This window comes from Ursus maritimus, unplaced genomic scaffold (assembly GCF_017311325.1).
Source record: "Ursus maritimus isolate PB19 unplaced genomic scaffold, ASM1731132v1 scaffold_29, whole genome shotgun sequence".
Lineage (NCBI taxonomy): Eukaryota > Metazoa > Chordata > Mammalia > Carnivora > Ursidae > Ursus > Ursus maritimus.
In genome coordinates this window covers 17,266,481-17,282,170 of record NW_024425452.1, presented here as the reverse complement: position 1 = coordinate 17,282,170, position 15,690 = coordinate 17,266,481, and positions in this window count along the sequence as shown.

The following is a 15,690-nucleotide window of genomic DNA, read 5'->3' as shown; positions in this document are numbered from 1 at the left end:
TTGGGAGTTTTGAGACATTTCTTAGAACATCGATTGTTTCTAGAAAATGTAATTTACGGCAAGATTTTGATGCAGTTTGATATAACCACTGTAGTCGGATCTGAACTAAAGACTTAGATATGGCTCCATGCCAAAAGACCATCTTGAAATGTATAACAAATGCATTAGCTTGGAGCAACACAGATTTATGTATCTTTATCTTCTAATACTTTGAAATTCTGCTGTGATTGCGTGTGGCATGGAAAGTAAATGACCTGATAGTAATCATAAATGAGAATCTTTCATTTTACATGGATCACATTTGTAATGGTTCCCAAAGAAGAAAAAATTACTTTATTATTTATGTGCATATACAGTGATGGCTTTATTTTCTAACTTTAAAATGATATTACAATGCTGAAAAGGTTACAGCAAAGCAGCAGAGTCATCAGTAGAGAGGATGTTCTCCCATGTTCTGTGATCTCAGGGAGCGGGAGGAGTCTTCTGGCAAATGAGAGGCCTGCAAATGTCAGGGTTCTGGTTATGGGCTAGCCTAGCTGGCAAAGTGACCATAAGCCTACAGAGGGAGGGAGTCCCATGCAGTCACTGCTAATACGGGATTTGTCTACTAGCAGCAATGGTTTCTTCCGGTAAGGTCAGATGTAGAGAGGAGGAAGGTAAATGTGAATCTTGGAGCTCTGTTATAAGGAAACTATACTACATTTCAGTGCTCCTTGAGGCAGGTGACTTTAAGTATCGATGACTGCTGTATCAAATGAGAGAGAATGCAGTTAAGAAGATTTTGAAACACATAAAGTGCTGCATAAACATAAGTTATTACCAGTATAATTTAATTCATTTTTAGTAGCTTTTAAATGTCAAAGATATTTAAATGTTTCATTTTCCTCCTTTCGACTAACATAGTGTTGAGAACACCCTTTCCAAGGTACAGAGCAGAGGAGGGTTCTGTTTGCCTTGTCTAATCCCAGGATCCTTCTTTTTCATGAAGAGCTTGGGGAGATGCTCTCAGATGGGCTACGTGACTGGCTCAAACATCATTTTATCAGAACTTTTCTAAGGAGACAGTGCTGGCAGTTATTGAAGAATAACCACAAATCCTACTTTTTAAAACATTACTCTCCACTCAAAACAAGAGTTGAGAGAAGAGATCTATTTATGGATACCACAGAGAGGAAAATCTTTTCCTCTCCTCTCCTGCAGAGACCCCTCAATGAAGCCTCATTGAGATTAATGTTGCCCCATTTCACATGCCCACCTTTTCCCCTTCTGAGGAAAAGGAGAGTAGTAAGGTTCATGAATGAAAGTGAGTTCATTTAAAAGGGCCCCTCTTTTCCCTTTGACAAGGCTGTTCGTTCTATGAACAAAAAGAAAGGTCAATGCCAGCAAGAAGCTAAGCAAGGGAATGGCCAAAAATGGAAAGGAAGCTTTTCCATTGTTAATTCAACAGAGGATAATTGGCAAACGTGGCATACAGTGAAGGTTGCCTCACCATTCTTCAAACTCCTAGTTCCTGGCTGGTCGGAGAAACGTCCGATCATAAAAACTATAAAAAGTCAGACACTCACTTTTCCCACCTGCTTGGATAAGGGCATGGGCAAAGGATGTAAGTTGAGATAAGGCAGAAGTCACTTCATAGGGGTTCTGGGAAAGCTTTGGAAACCATGCAAACTCAGTTGCATGACCCTATGGGCTTTGTCTTTTTTCTTCTGTCTGCCTATGATATGTGACAAGATTTCGGGAGGTGGAGAGTTTGTCACCATAAGGACAAAATCCATATCAAAAACAGAGTGAATTGAGTTACCTTGATGGTACCAGTTTTAGACTATTTGTCTTCTGAATTTCCTAAAGGAGAAAAACAGAACAACAAACAAACAAACAAACAAAAATCTTAATAGACTTAAGCTCTTAGGTTCTTTGTTGTCCACAGCAGAATTTCTTTGCCCCTAATAGAACTAGACTCAATTTATAGTAGTGTCTGGGTTGCTATTTTCACAATATCTTCTTTGACCAGTCAATAGAACATGTTTGCTAAGAGATACACACTACAGGAAACCAGTAGTGAGTGAATTTGAAGATGGCCTTGTTTTAGGACAGGTCAACTCCACTTATTCCCCTACTTTGATAACCTTTGATAAGTGGGTTCAACCTGACTACTGGACCTTCAGTCTAAGTTTAGTAGCTAAAACTCTGTTTACTGAAAACTCGAGGAAACTTCTCTATAAATATTTCTGAGCCCTACATTTTCCTTGGAGAGAATTCTTTGATAACTTTTCTCATCTTTTTAATAGTTCTGGTCTGTTTAACTTTCAGCTTTTTCTTGAGACAATTTAGATATTTTAGATTTTATTTAAAATTATTTTTATTGTTTAAACTTACATAAATATACTTCAGTTTCATCATTTGTAAAAAATGAAAAATGTGCATAATTTATATAATTCTCCTGCTGTTTTCCATCATTGCCGTATTTGATTTTTGTGACTCGGTTGTCAGAGTTTTGTAAAATTGAGTACGTTAAGAATTTCATTTGGCTTTTAGAGATAGAGACAATAGAGAAAAATGGCTTAAACAAAGTTTTCAAGGCTCTAACATAAAACAAATTCAAATACAGATGGTCCAAGGTTGATGAGATAGGATCACTATTATCAGGGACTCTACCCCTTTTAAGATTTCTGTTTTCTTATAGTTAGCACATAATTTTCAACCCAAGTGTTCCTTATAACCCAAGTGGTTTCTGGAAGTCCAGGCTTCACAATGAGTTCAAGGCAGAAGAAGAAATAAGAGGGAAGGCAACAAGGGATTTCCCTTTCAACAAATTCCCTTTATATTTAATTGACCATTCCTATCGGCAAGGGCAGCTGGGAAGTAGTTTTTCGGTAGGACACAACACTCAAGTTCTGTTAGTGAAGAAGAAGGGGAAGATGGCAATTGAGTTTGCAATTCTCAGTTTCTGTCACACTCTATATGCAGAAATTTTGTGTTAGAATTGTTATAAAACGCAAGTTATGGGGAAATCTAAGGGGAAAAACACTGAAAATAATTTGTTCTGATTTTTCAGTTTTAAAAAATGAAGTTAAGTTTGTCCAAGAGTCATTTAAAAAATTCCATTCAGCTAAGGATTGCTAGAACATTCCAGTGGTATTAGAGGGGTGATTGTAGTTTAGATACTAAAATGACGTTACAGTTGTCCCCATTATCCGTGGTTTTGTTTTCTGCAGTTTCAGTTACCTGTGGTCAACCACGGCTGGAAGCAGACGATCCCCCTTCTGATCTGTGGTCAGAAGGTCAGTAGTAGACTAACACTACATCACAATGCCTACGTCATTCACCTCACTTCATCTCAACACGTAGGCATTTTATCATCTCACATTATCATAAGAAGAAGGGTGAATACAATTCAATAAGATACTTTGAGAAAGAAACCACATTCACGTATTGCATGGTGCACAGGGTGTTATACGCAACTAATGAATCATTGAACTTTACATCAAAAACCAGGGATGTACTGTATGATGACTAACATAATATAATAAAAAAAATATTAAAAAAAAGAAACCACATTCATACAACTTCTGTGAAGTACATTGTTATAATTGTTCTATTTTATTATTAGTTCTTGTTGTTAATATCTTAGTATATCTTATTTATAAATTAAACTTTATCACAATATGCATGTATAGGAAAAACATAGTATATATGGGGTTTACTACTATCTGAGGTTTTAGGGAATCACTGGGGTCTTGCAACACATCCCCTCAGATAAGGGAAGACTACTATATTTTTTCTTCACCACAGAGATGGCTATAACTTAGTCTTTGGTTTTTTTAATGGTTTTTAATTGCTTTTTGTTTCCAGTTGTGTGTTCTTACACACGTTAATTTAGTTCTTGTTGCAAATGTTAAAAAAATTTGAGTTCTAGTAATACTACCGATACAGTATCTCAGGATAAGGACGGGAAATATGGGTATCCTATACTGCTTGAAATAAAATATAAAGTAGAACCTAAATAATTAGAAATGTTTATCAACATACAGTTGATATACTTTAAATCAGCTAACATGGTCTGATACTACTGCTAATGTATATAGACATATACACAGAGTTCAAATTCTCAGTACGCTTTCACAAAAACCATCTAAATAGATGAATTTTTGTTGAAACTGAGCCCTATTTTAAGTATGTCCTCAAATAGAATGTCTTCTCTGAAGCATTGCATTAAACCATTTTATTCTCAATGAGACAGGGGCAAGCCAAAGAGTATCATGTTATGATCCCTTATATTGATTAAGTAAATGAATTTACCATAATCTTCCTAAGTGACCTACTTAAAAAATTTCCTGGTACATTTATATCAAAAATTTTGATATCTGGTGGCACCACAAATATGTTGTAAAAACACATTTTTAAAAATCTTGTGATTAAGATTTGATATAATGAATCTCTTACATTAGTCTTAAATAATAATTTATGATATAACCCCCCACAAACACACATACATATGCACACATATGGACATATATATATATACATATATATATGGTCACTCCATTTTTGTCGCATAATAGCTGTGCTTCCATGGAGAACCTCTGTTGTACAGCTACCATGTTTCTAAAGTAAATATTATACCTAGCTTTTAAGTTTCTTGTGAGGATTAGAAAAATTAACACAAAGAAAGACATTCAGAATAATATTTGGCTTATAGTAAATAATCAATAATTTTCTTCTTTCATGCCAATTATTAATATGATCATCTTCATCACAACTATTCATCCATTCGTTAACTCATAATGGTATATAGAACACTATACTTGGGTCTAGTTCTTCTCTTGGTTTTCTACTAACCTCATATACAACATGGGGCAAGTCACTTAAGTCTTCTGTGGTCTGTTTTCCTCATCTGAAAGGTAGAACTAACCCTCAGGGTCTAATACCTGTCATGGAGCTTTCTGCAAATGATGCAGTTCTTTAACTCTACTGGCTATACTGTACATACCTCCACTAGCCACAGGAGGAACTGACTTTTCTACTTAATTTTAATTGATTTAAATTTTAATAGTCCCATATGTCTGGTGGCTATTGCATGAGACTATGCAGATATATAGCACTATAGGATTCTAAATTTACCTGTATTCATCAACAAAATAACCATGTAACTGGAAAAAATATTTTGTAGTTCGATGATATTCATCAATTCCCAGGAGCATTCTGCCTTCAGGAAACATCTGAGGTGCTATTAGTGGGCTGAGATAGCTTACTTCTTTTCACTTATGTACATGCCAATTTATTTTTCCCTTATTTTGCGTATTTTAATGATGAGTAGCCACTTTCCTATTAAAGTATGTGTTTGTGGTTTTAATCTACATATTAAAGATTTCTTAGTATCTGGTGATCATACTGAAGTTGTCTTACAAAACCCCAGAGAAAGAATAAACATGTCAAAAATGAAAAATTAGGCTAGAATAGGGGGTTTTCCACCCTGGGTGCATGTTAGAATCACCTAGGAGCCTTCAAAAAAATCCCACTCTTACCCTTTTCCCAAAGATTCTGATTCAGTTGGTCTGGGGTGAGGCCCTGCATTAGCATGTTTCCACATGATTCAAACAGGCAGTCAGGGTGAGAACCACTGGCAAAAATCTTTGGGGAAGAATAACATGCCATTAATTCTCACAGCATCCCAGGAATTAGTGCCATGTGTTGTTATTCTCATTTCAGAATCATATTTATCAAATATCAGTATGCACAGAATTCCCTTAGGAGCTTCGTCTTGACAGGCACACCAGTGATTCTGATGCAGAAGGAGCTTGGATTACATGTTGAGAAGTACTGCTTTGGTGAACACAGAGTTTATGCCAACTCATTAAGCTTGGGATGAGCTATGAAATAAGGAAGAGAAAGAATTTTGATTACTGCAAAATGTTATATTAATATGAAGTCTTTTATATTTGTTAGATTCCAGAAAATGGACTAGGAGTGAATGCAGTGTGAAAGACGGTGATGGTGATGATGCAGGTGGGATGGTGATAGCAGAGACAGCACACTTAAATGGATGTGGTCTGGAGGGAGATAATGGGTGTCTCTATTTGCCTCTTTGGTAATGATGGAAGGTGACATCATCCCCATTCCATCCATGGCTGTAGGAACTTAGACAGAAAGGGAAGGCTTTAGTTTATAGCCCATAACAATAAGTTTTTTATTTGACTACTTGTTGTCTCCTGAATGGTCTACTAGGGTGTCATGTATTACCATGGTAAATTTAAAATGGCCTCATTCTGGTCCCTAGTCCTTGCAGACCTAGAAGCCTTATTTTGTCTGAAAGTACATACAATTGGAGGCTGTATGTTTATTAACCAAAGTAATTGAACTGATGAAAACAAATAAGAATGCCAATTTATCAATTCACAATGAGAAATTATTGCTACACAGAGTGGAATACTTATGTCTCATTGATTAATGCATTTTATTCCTATAGACCATGTACATGAGAAATGAAAACATAACCTGGGGTTGTTTACCAGCCATGAAATAAGAATAAAGAGAGTATTTAGATTAATTGAAGTGTCATGCCTCCAGATGGAAAGGAGACGGAAACATCCGTATCATGACAGATATAGTCTAATAATGGTCCAGAACACCCGTAGTCCCATAGCTGAGTTTCCTCTCCCCTCGTGGTGTGAGGATAGTTGCTGCCACATTTTGTTCTGTGACTTTCTTTCTATTACGCTTTCATGGCTAAATAACTCACTCTTTTATAGGTACATCCTTTCTCTAGTTATGAGAATGCATTGAACTGGGTTTTAGTCTTCTGTTAACCCCGGGCTCACCGAAGTTGCAAAGAACAGACACTCTTAGATTTCCACAAGTGATAATGAAAGCAGGTGTATTATAAGATTTCAGGGAAGGAATAATTTTGTAGCTGATATTAATCAACTCTGGAGGAATCGAATATATTTCATTATACAACAATGACCCCAGTGACCTTGTATTAACCCAGCTTTTCTTTCAATTTCTCTTCCATTGCCTCCAGTCCTCTTTGAGTGTCTCACAATCAGCATCCTGAAAGAGGTTATGGTTTGATCTTGTTCTTACTAAGAGAAAACACCCACATTGGGTGGAGTTCTTAGGTCATCTCTCTCCATACGATATTTGTCTCCTCCACGTTCAATTTGTTGATGACGGCCTTTGTTAGAATGCTGGTCTGTGATCTCAATACGAAAGACATGGATACTTGTGAAGAAATTCCTGCTTCAGTCAGCTTCCTTCACAAGAGGGCTATAGACTTGTCAGGTTTTAGGTCTTCATAACCTTTATAGTCCATGCCAGGTCTTGCAGGGCTAGGAGCGAGTGTGTTTTTCTGAAATGCTTCATAACTCTTTTCTTATATATTGATTTTAAAGTTTAAGTCTCAGAGAGCAATCTAATTTCTTTTATTTATAAGTTCTTTTTTAAAAGATTTTTTATTTTATTTATTTATTTATTTATTTATTTATTTATTTATTTGCCAGAGAGAGAGAGCACAAGCAGGGGTGCGGCAGGCAGAGGGAGAAGCAGGCTCCGCACTGAGCAATGAGCCCGATGTGATGCAGGACTCTGTCCTCGGACCCTGGGATCATGACCTGAGCTGAAGGCAGACTCAACCACCCAGGCATTCCTCCTTTATTTAAAAGTTCTTGAGGGAATTCCTCCTTAACACTACAATGGAAATTAAAATAGACCAGCCTATTTTAAACAGAATTGATTGACCTAGCAAGGAAGATGAGATATGAAATCTGATCAAACTAATTAGAAGAATCAAAAAGAGACCGCAAAATATTTGTATAGAACCTAAGACACTTAATAATGGAAAATTTTTACAATCATTTTTAAAGTTATGGTTGTTATTTAGATGAATTTTCATATAAAAATAATATAGTCAAGTTTACATATTACAGCACAAAATACAAATAACTATGTACAAAATTAGAGAAAGTGCAATTTTATTCATTAAAAGAAATGAATGAATATCTATTATATAGTAAAATATACTTCTTGTTCTTCATTAAGCTATATAAATTTTAAAGAAACCAGGATCTGCATGCTTGTAAAATTGGTATGTATTCTATATTTCATAAATATTAAATTTTGAATCCAAAGTCAAATGCTGTATATAATAATATTCAGTAAATTCTTTATAAATGTGTCAATTAAACTTTTAAAGGAGATAAATATTAATATTCTTGTATTCATTGCCATTTGAATTTTCTCAAATCACTTATTAATTATCCTTCCTACAGATTTAATTTTTATCCAGCGTATCTTACAGAATGTATGTCATGTTGGACAGAACAATCTTCTATTTATGTTTAAAGTTAGATGATCTCAGATATTTGTATTTTTGACATTTGCCATCATTATAAAGCAATTCAAGTAATTTATTTCAGTATTATATCTCAGGGGTAAGTGTAAAAAAATAAGTAAGTTAAACTTAACCTGCTTCGTATTTCACAATACTATCTTTCATATATTCTACACATAAATGGTTTGTGCATAAATGGTTTGTGCATGTATAAATGTCAATGTAAGTAAACACTCAGAGTGTGAACCTAAATCTGGTTTGCTGTACGTCCACATTATTGAGAATATGGCGACATTGAAATAAATTATTTTTAAAAATAGAAACAGATGTTTTTCCTACCAGAAAGGGGGTAAAAAACCAGCAAGAACTGTCAATGATTACTCATGATTTCTCTTCTTTGTTAAGAAAATTTAAAAATGAGCAAGATACATAACTTTTAGAATACTTTGTTTTTATAACATTTTACAAAACATTCTGGTACATAAGTGCATTAAGTGTACTATTTTGTTGCCATTCTCCACCATACCCATAAGACCAAACCTGTAAGGTCAGAAGTGGGGAAAACCTAGAACCACCTGTATCTTAACTTGCATTTTGCAGATCAGAAAAATGAGTCTCAGAAAGTCTTCAGTGTCTTGATCACAGTCGCATATTTTAGAGACTAGCCAGCAAAGTTCACAGTACTGCAAAACAAGAGTTCTTTCCCTCATCCCAAAGCTGTCATACTGTTGAATTCAAAATACTATTTTTGATAAGGTCTTCTATAGGAGTCTATTTTCTATCTTCAGGATGTTACTGTAGTTAAGGAGGGCAATCTCTTAGGTTTGGTTGTACCATAAGATACCAACTGTTCAATAACCTGAGAATGTTGTAGAAAAGGAGGATTTGAAAGCAAGTCTAGACACTAAGACTCTACTAACCTCTTTCACAAATAGGTGGAGAATTTGAAATGCTAAAAAAAAAAAATCTTAGAAAACTTTTCAAAGTGAAAAAGTATTCGGGAGCTACCTAATGCTTTCTTTAAAATGTCTTTGTGGCTGGGCATTTAGTTAGATTATTAGCAACATTATTTAACTTACCTGACTGATTTTTAATATGAAGGAATTCTAAAATCTCACCCACATGATTCTAGTATATTTAGACAAATATCTCAAAATTTTATCTTAATAAAAGTGAAGTATGTGGAGAAAGGGATTAAAGCAGTTTGAATTCTGAAAAACATCAAAAGTGATCTGATTCTTCACATAGTTGAGGCTCTCTAATTGGAAGTGTATGTTTATGCATGTGTATGGTATTTATGATTTTTAGATTCTTCTAATTTACTGAAATTTAATTACTATAAAATGCACCTTTTACTTTTTGGTTATACTCTGTGTCTTGAAGTTAATATATTAATATAGCTACTACAGCTATACAATATACTTCCTATATTGACTGTCTTGAAGTTAATATATTAATATAGCTACTACAGCTATACAATATACTTCCTATATTGACTGTTTTCTTTGGACATCTATTTTCCATGGACTTACTTTCAACTGTTTTGTTTCTTAATACAGGCCTAACTCGGAGATATCATGAGTTCAGTTCCAGACCACCATAATAAAGTGAGTATCACAGTAAAGCAAATCAAAATAATTTTTGGTTTCTTGGTACATAAAAAGTTATACTATGCTGTAGTCTATTAAGTGTACAATAGTATTACGTCTGAAAAACAATTTATATACCTAATTAAAAAGACTTTATGGCTAAAAAATGCTCACCATCATTCGAGCTTTCAGCAAGTTGTAATCTTTTCACTGGTGGAGCATCTTGCCTCAATGCAGATGGCTGCTGACTGATCAGGGTGGTGATTGCTGAAGGTGGGGGGTGCTGTGGCAACTTCTTAAAATAAGACAGTACTGAAGGTTGCCACATCGACTGACTCTTCCTTTCACAGCTGGTTTTGCTGTAGTATGTGATGCTGTTTGATAGCATTTTACCCACAGCAGAAGTTCTTTCAAAATTGGAATCAGTCATCTCAAACTCTGCTGCTGCTTTATCAATTAAGTTTAGGTGATGGTCTAAATCCTTTGTTGTCAATCTTCACAGCATCTTTGCCAGGAGTAGTTTCTATCTCAAGAATCCACTTTCTTTGCTCATCCATAAAAACCAACTCCTCATTCATTCAAGTTTTATCATGAGATTGCAGCAACTCAGTCCCATCTTCAGGCTCCACTTCTAGTCTCCATATCTACAGTTACTTCCTCCACTGAAGTCTTAAACCCCTCAAAGTCATCCATGAGGCTTGGATTCAACTTCTTCCAAAGTCCTGTTAATGTTGATATTTTGACTTTTCTGCATGAGTCACAGATGTTCTTAATGGCATCTAGAATGGTGAATCCTATCTAGAAGGTTTTCAATTTACTTTTCCCAGATCCATCAGAAGAATCACTGTCTATGGCAGCTAGAGCTTTATAAAATACATTTCTTAAATAATAAGACTTGGAAGTTGAAATTGCTCCTTGATCTAATGGCTGCAGAGTGGATGTTATGTTAGAAAGCATGAAAACAACATTAATCTCATTGGACGTCTCCATCAGAGCTCTTGGGTGACCAGGCGCATTGTCAATGAGCAGTCATATTTTTAAATAAATCTTTTTTTTTTTTTTTTTCTGAACAGTAGGTCTCAACAGTGGGCTTAAATATTCAGTAAACCATGTTACAAACAGATGTGCTGTCATCCAGGCTTTATTGTTCCATTTATAGAGCGCAGGCAGAGTAGATTTAGCATATTTCCTGAGGGCCTGGGATTTTCAGAATGGTAAATGAGCACTGGCTTCAACTTTGAAGTCATCAGTTGCATTAGCCCCTAATGAGACAGTTTCTCCTTAGAAGCTCTGAAGCCAGGCTTTGACTTCTCTCTAGCTATAAAAGTCCTAGATGGCATTTACAGTTCATCTGCATTGAAAATCTGTTTAGTGCAGCCACCCACATTAATTTTCTCAGCTAGGTCTTCTGGATGACTTCTTGCAGATTCTACATCAGCTCCTGCTGCTTCACCTTGTACTTTAATTTTAGGGAAATGTAATCTTTTCTTAAACCTCACGAACCCACCTCTGCTGGCTTTAAACTTTTCTTCTGCAGCTTCCTCACCTCTCTCAGCCTTCACAGAATTGAAGAGAACTGTGGCCTTGCTCTGGCTTAGACTTTGGCTTAAGGGAATGTGGTGACTGGTTTGATCTTCTAGTCAGACTGCTACAACGTTCTCCATGTCGGCAATACAGTTATTTCACTTTCTTATCATTCATGTGTTCACTGGAGTAGCACTTTCAATTTCCTTTAAAACTTTTCCTTGCATTCAGAACCTCACTAACTGATATAAGAGGTCTAGCTTTTGCCCTGTCTTGACTTTCAACATACCTTCCTCACCCAGCTTTATCATTTCTAACATAAGATTTAAAGTGAGAGACATGAAGCTCTTCCTTTCACTTGAACACTTAGAGACCATTGTGGGGTTATTAATTGGCCTAATTTCAAAATTGTTTTGTCTCAGGAAATGGGGAGGCCTGAGGAGAGGGAGAGAAATGGGGGAATGGTCAGCTGCTGGAGCAATCAGAACACACACCTGTGTTAGGTTCACTGTCTTATGTAGGCACAGTTCATTGCACCCAAAATAATTATAATAGTAACATCAAAGATCACTGATTACGGGTCACCATAACAAATATAACAATAATGAAAAAGCTTGAAATACTGTCCGAATTACCAAAATGTGACACAGGCATGAAGTGAGCAAGGGCTATGGGAAAAATGGCACCGATAGACTTGTTCAATGCAGGGTTGCCACAGACTTTTCATTTTCTGCAAAGCATGATAAAGCAAAGAGCAATAAAATGAAGTATGCCTTAATTTAATGTAAGTTTTGTAGTCAGCAGATGGGTTTCATGTTTATTTGTTTAAATCCATTTTGATAATCTATGGATTTTAATTGGAGCCCTTAGTCAATTAACACTTAATTACTGATATGGTTATATTTAGGTCTACAATTTTACTATTTGTTTTTTGTCTTCCCTATTTTTCTTTTTGTTGCTCTTGCTGTTATTTTGCTCTTTTTCATTTTTTCCTGCCTTGTTAGAATTATTAGATGTGCATTCAAATTTTGTTTTAACTTATCTACTGTTTTCACCTATGCCACTTCGTATTTTTTTTAGTGGTGGTTGTAGGAATATGTATCCTTAAAATCTCACGGTATACATAGAGTTACTATTGGGCCACTTCAGATTAAATGTAGAAATCTTACTACTTTATGGGTCCATTTGACCCACGTCTTAACCTGTATAGAGTTACAGAAGAGGTATCATATTAGGGATACATAAGGGATACACCTCACAAAACAGTCTTATAATTTTTAAACTGTTATATTTGTTTTAATTAAATTAAAAGGAATAATAATCTTTTAAATTTACCCAAACATATGTCATCTTCAGTGCTCTTCAGATTTTCTAGAAGATTTGAGTTTCCACCTGGTAACATATTCTTTCAGTCTACTTAGCCTTTCTTGTAGTACGTTTCTCCTGGTGAAAATTGTACACTTTTTTAAAATCTGAAAATGCCTATTTTTCTTCATTCTTGAAGGTTGGTTTTATGGGATATAGAATTCTGGGTTCACAATTTTTGTCAGCAGTTTAAAGATGTCTTCTGACCTCAGTTTTCATAAGCTAGAATATATTCAAAGTTGTTTCTAAGCCATCCAGGTTAGATAATGGCTAACATTCTAGGGTACTCTATTTTATCAGAAATTTCCTATTTTTAACAGAATTTTTGGAATATAAGACATTCTTAAGACAAAGAAGTAGAAATAATACTTTCAGACATCCTTAGTTTAAACAATAATTCAAGAAGTCAATTTCTGACACATCACTTTAGCATTAGTATTTGTCCATATTTAAAAATAATTTGCCCTTGGGGTTTCTGGCTGGCTCAGCAAGTACAGCATCTGACTCTTGATCTTAGGGTCATGAGTTTGAGCCCCATGTTGGGGTAGAGATTACTTTTAAAAATGGCTTAAGCATATAAAAGGAACCTTAAAATAAATAAATAAATACATAAATACATAAATAATAAATAGAACAAACACCTGTATGACTCTCACCCTTTAAAAAAAAGTCACCCTTAATCTTTTTTCTTTTTGCCTTACACATGCAGAATAAATTCACCTTTTTGTAAAGGATAAAATAATGCTTTTCCAAGCTGCAAATGCTTTTTCCCTCTTCACTTGTCATCGTCTACTTTTTCTATACTTCTCTTCTGGTGCTGGTAATTTTCACTTAAAATCAAATCATTTCTTCATTTATCTTAACTTTCTTTCTGTTAGTCTATTTGAGTCACTTGAATGCAAGATTCATGTCTGATTCGTCTGTACCTCCATGTATCTACCTGAACACTTAAAATTTCTGTGATTATATTCAGTAAATATTTTTTATGTGCAAGAGATTTCTTGAAATTCCTTTTATGATTTTTTTTCCTACAAGGAAAGAACAAGTTGTTAGCCTGCTTTTACTGAGGAATTACTGAAAGATATGATTTTTTCTTGGTAAGAGAGGAAAGTAATACTCATGTTGGAAATGTATAATTGTGATAGCATGTGTGTATGGGCATAAATATATATTTGTGAAAAAATGAATTAGGGCTCATTTAGTGCAATTTCATGAGACTTGGTCATATAGTCTAATTTTAATGCGTTGTTCACTTGGTATCAAAACAAAATCTAGAAGCTGAGCTTTTTAACTCTTGCTAACAGAAGCAGGTCTTTCAAAGAAATAAAATAATGAAATCTGTAATAACATTTCTGATGTAATAAAATTGGGTTATGAATCAGTGAGGGTCAGGTGTGTGATTGAAAGATGAAAAGGAGCAGATGTTGAGAAGGTGAGCCTAGGAAGTCTTGAGGTTAAGGGGAGATCTTCTGTGCATACTTTCTTGAGATCCAATTCATCTTCTTGGGCCTTCTTCTGATCCATAGTCAGACGTGTTATCCATGGTGTGACTGGCCCTCTTCCTTAGGCTTTCTTAAGAAATTTAAAGATGATCCAGGAATAAACTAGCAAGTCCAAAAGGAGCCACACAAGCAACATGGACGGGACTGGAGGAGATTATGCTAAGTGAAATAAGTCAAGCAGAGAAAGACAATTATCACATGGTTTCACTCATTTATGGAACATAAGAAATAGGAAGATCAGTAGGAGAAGGAAGGGAAGAATGAAGGAGGGGGTAAACAGAAGGGGGAATGAACCACGAGAGACTGTGGACTCTGGGAAACAAACTGAGGGCTTCAGAGGGGAGGGGGGTGGGGGATTGGGATAGGCCGGTGATGGGTATTAAGGAGAGCACATATTGCATGGTGCACTGGGTGTTATACGCAAATAATGAATCATGGAACATTACATCAAAAACTGGGGATGTACTGTATGGTGACTAATATAACAAAACAAAAATTATTAAAAAAAAAAGCAAGGAGTCACACAGACATCCATCTTCAGTTAGTAAAGACCTACTGTCAGAGTCTCCTGCCTTATGATAGAAGCAGTGGGAATTTGGTGCCATTTGTACTTTTTAAGTGACTGGTCTTAAGTTCTCTACTGACATCACTGGAGAAATAAAATAGGTTGTTTTTGTTTTACCGGGCTAACGTAGACACCATCTGCAGTATTCAAATAAATGGTTGAACCAATAACTGTAATTTTCAACATTAAAAATACGCTACAATTTACATAAAGATTACTTAAGAAGCTGTGTAATTTAGGATGCTTTGGGCTCCAAGGAAAAGAAACCTGGAACGTAATAGTGTTTCTTATCCCACAGAGAAGGTAGTCTAGAGGTAGGATAGGGTCCTGGCCTGATACCATCAGGGCTCTGATTCCGTTTCTCTGCCACTCAGTATTTCTTTCTTTTTGGTCTTGATTCGGGCTTTGTCTTGGTCAGAGGATGGCTTCCAGCACCCACTGAGCAGCGTCTATCCTGTTCACTTATGGTAAGAAATAGAAATGCTCTTCTGATTATGGAATGTTAGGTCCTCAACTTCAGTCTGATCCATATATTCTCTCCAGACCAATAACAATCTCTAGGAGAATGCTACCTACCATTAGCTTGAGTCTGGCTTTCTGAAAAAACATTGTCAAAGATGCATGTGATTGACTTGGAATAATCAAAACACAGGTTAACTTCCTTAAAAGAGTGGAAGGAGAGAAGGTATGATGTTTGTTGGGTCACCTCAGGATTTATGTAAAGAGTACACTGCTCTTGGTAACATAGCGTAGATGCAGGGATGTAAAAGACAAAAACCAAAACAAATGAATCATTATATATTCTATTTTTCTGCA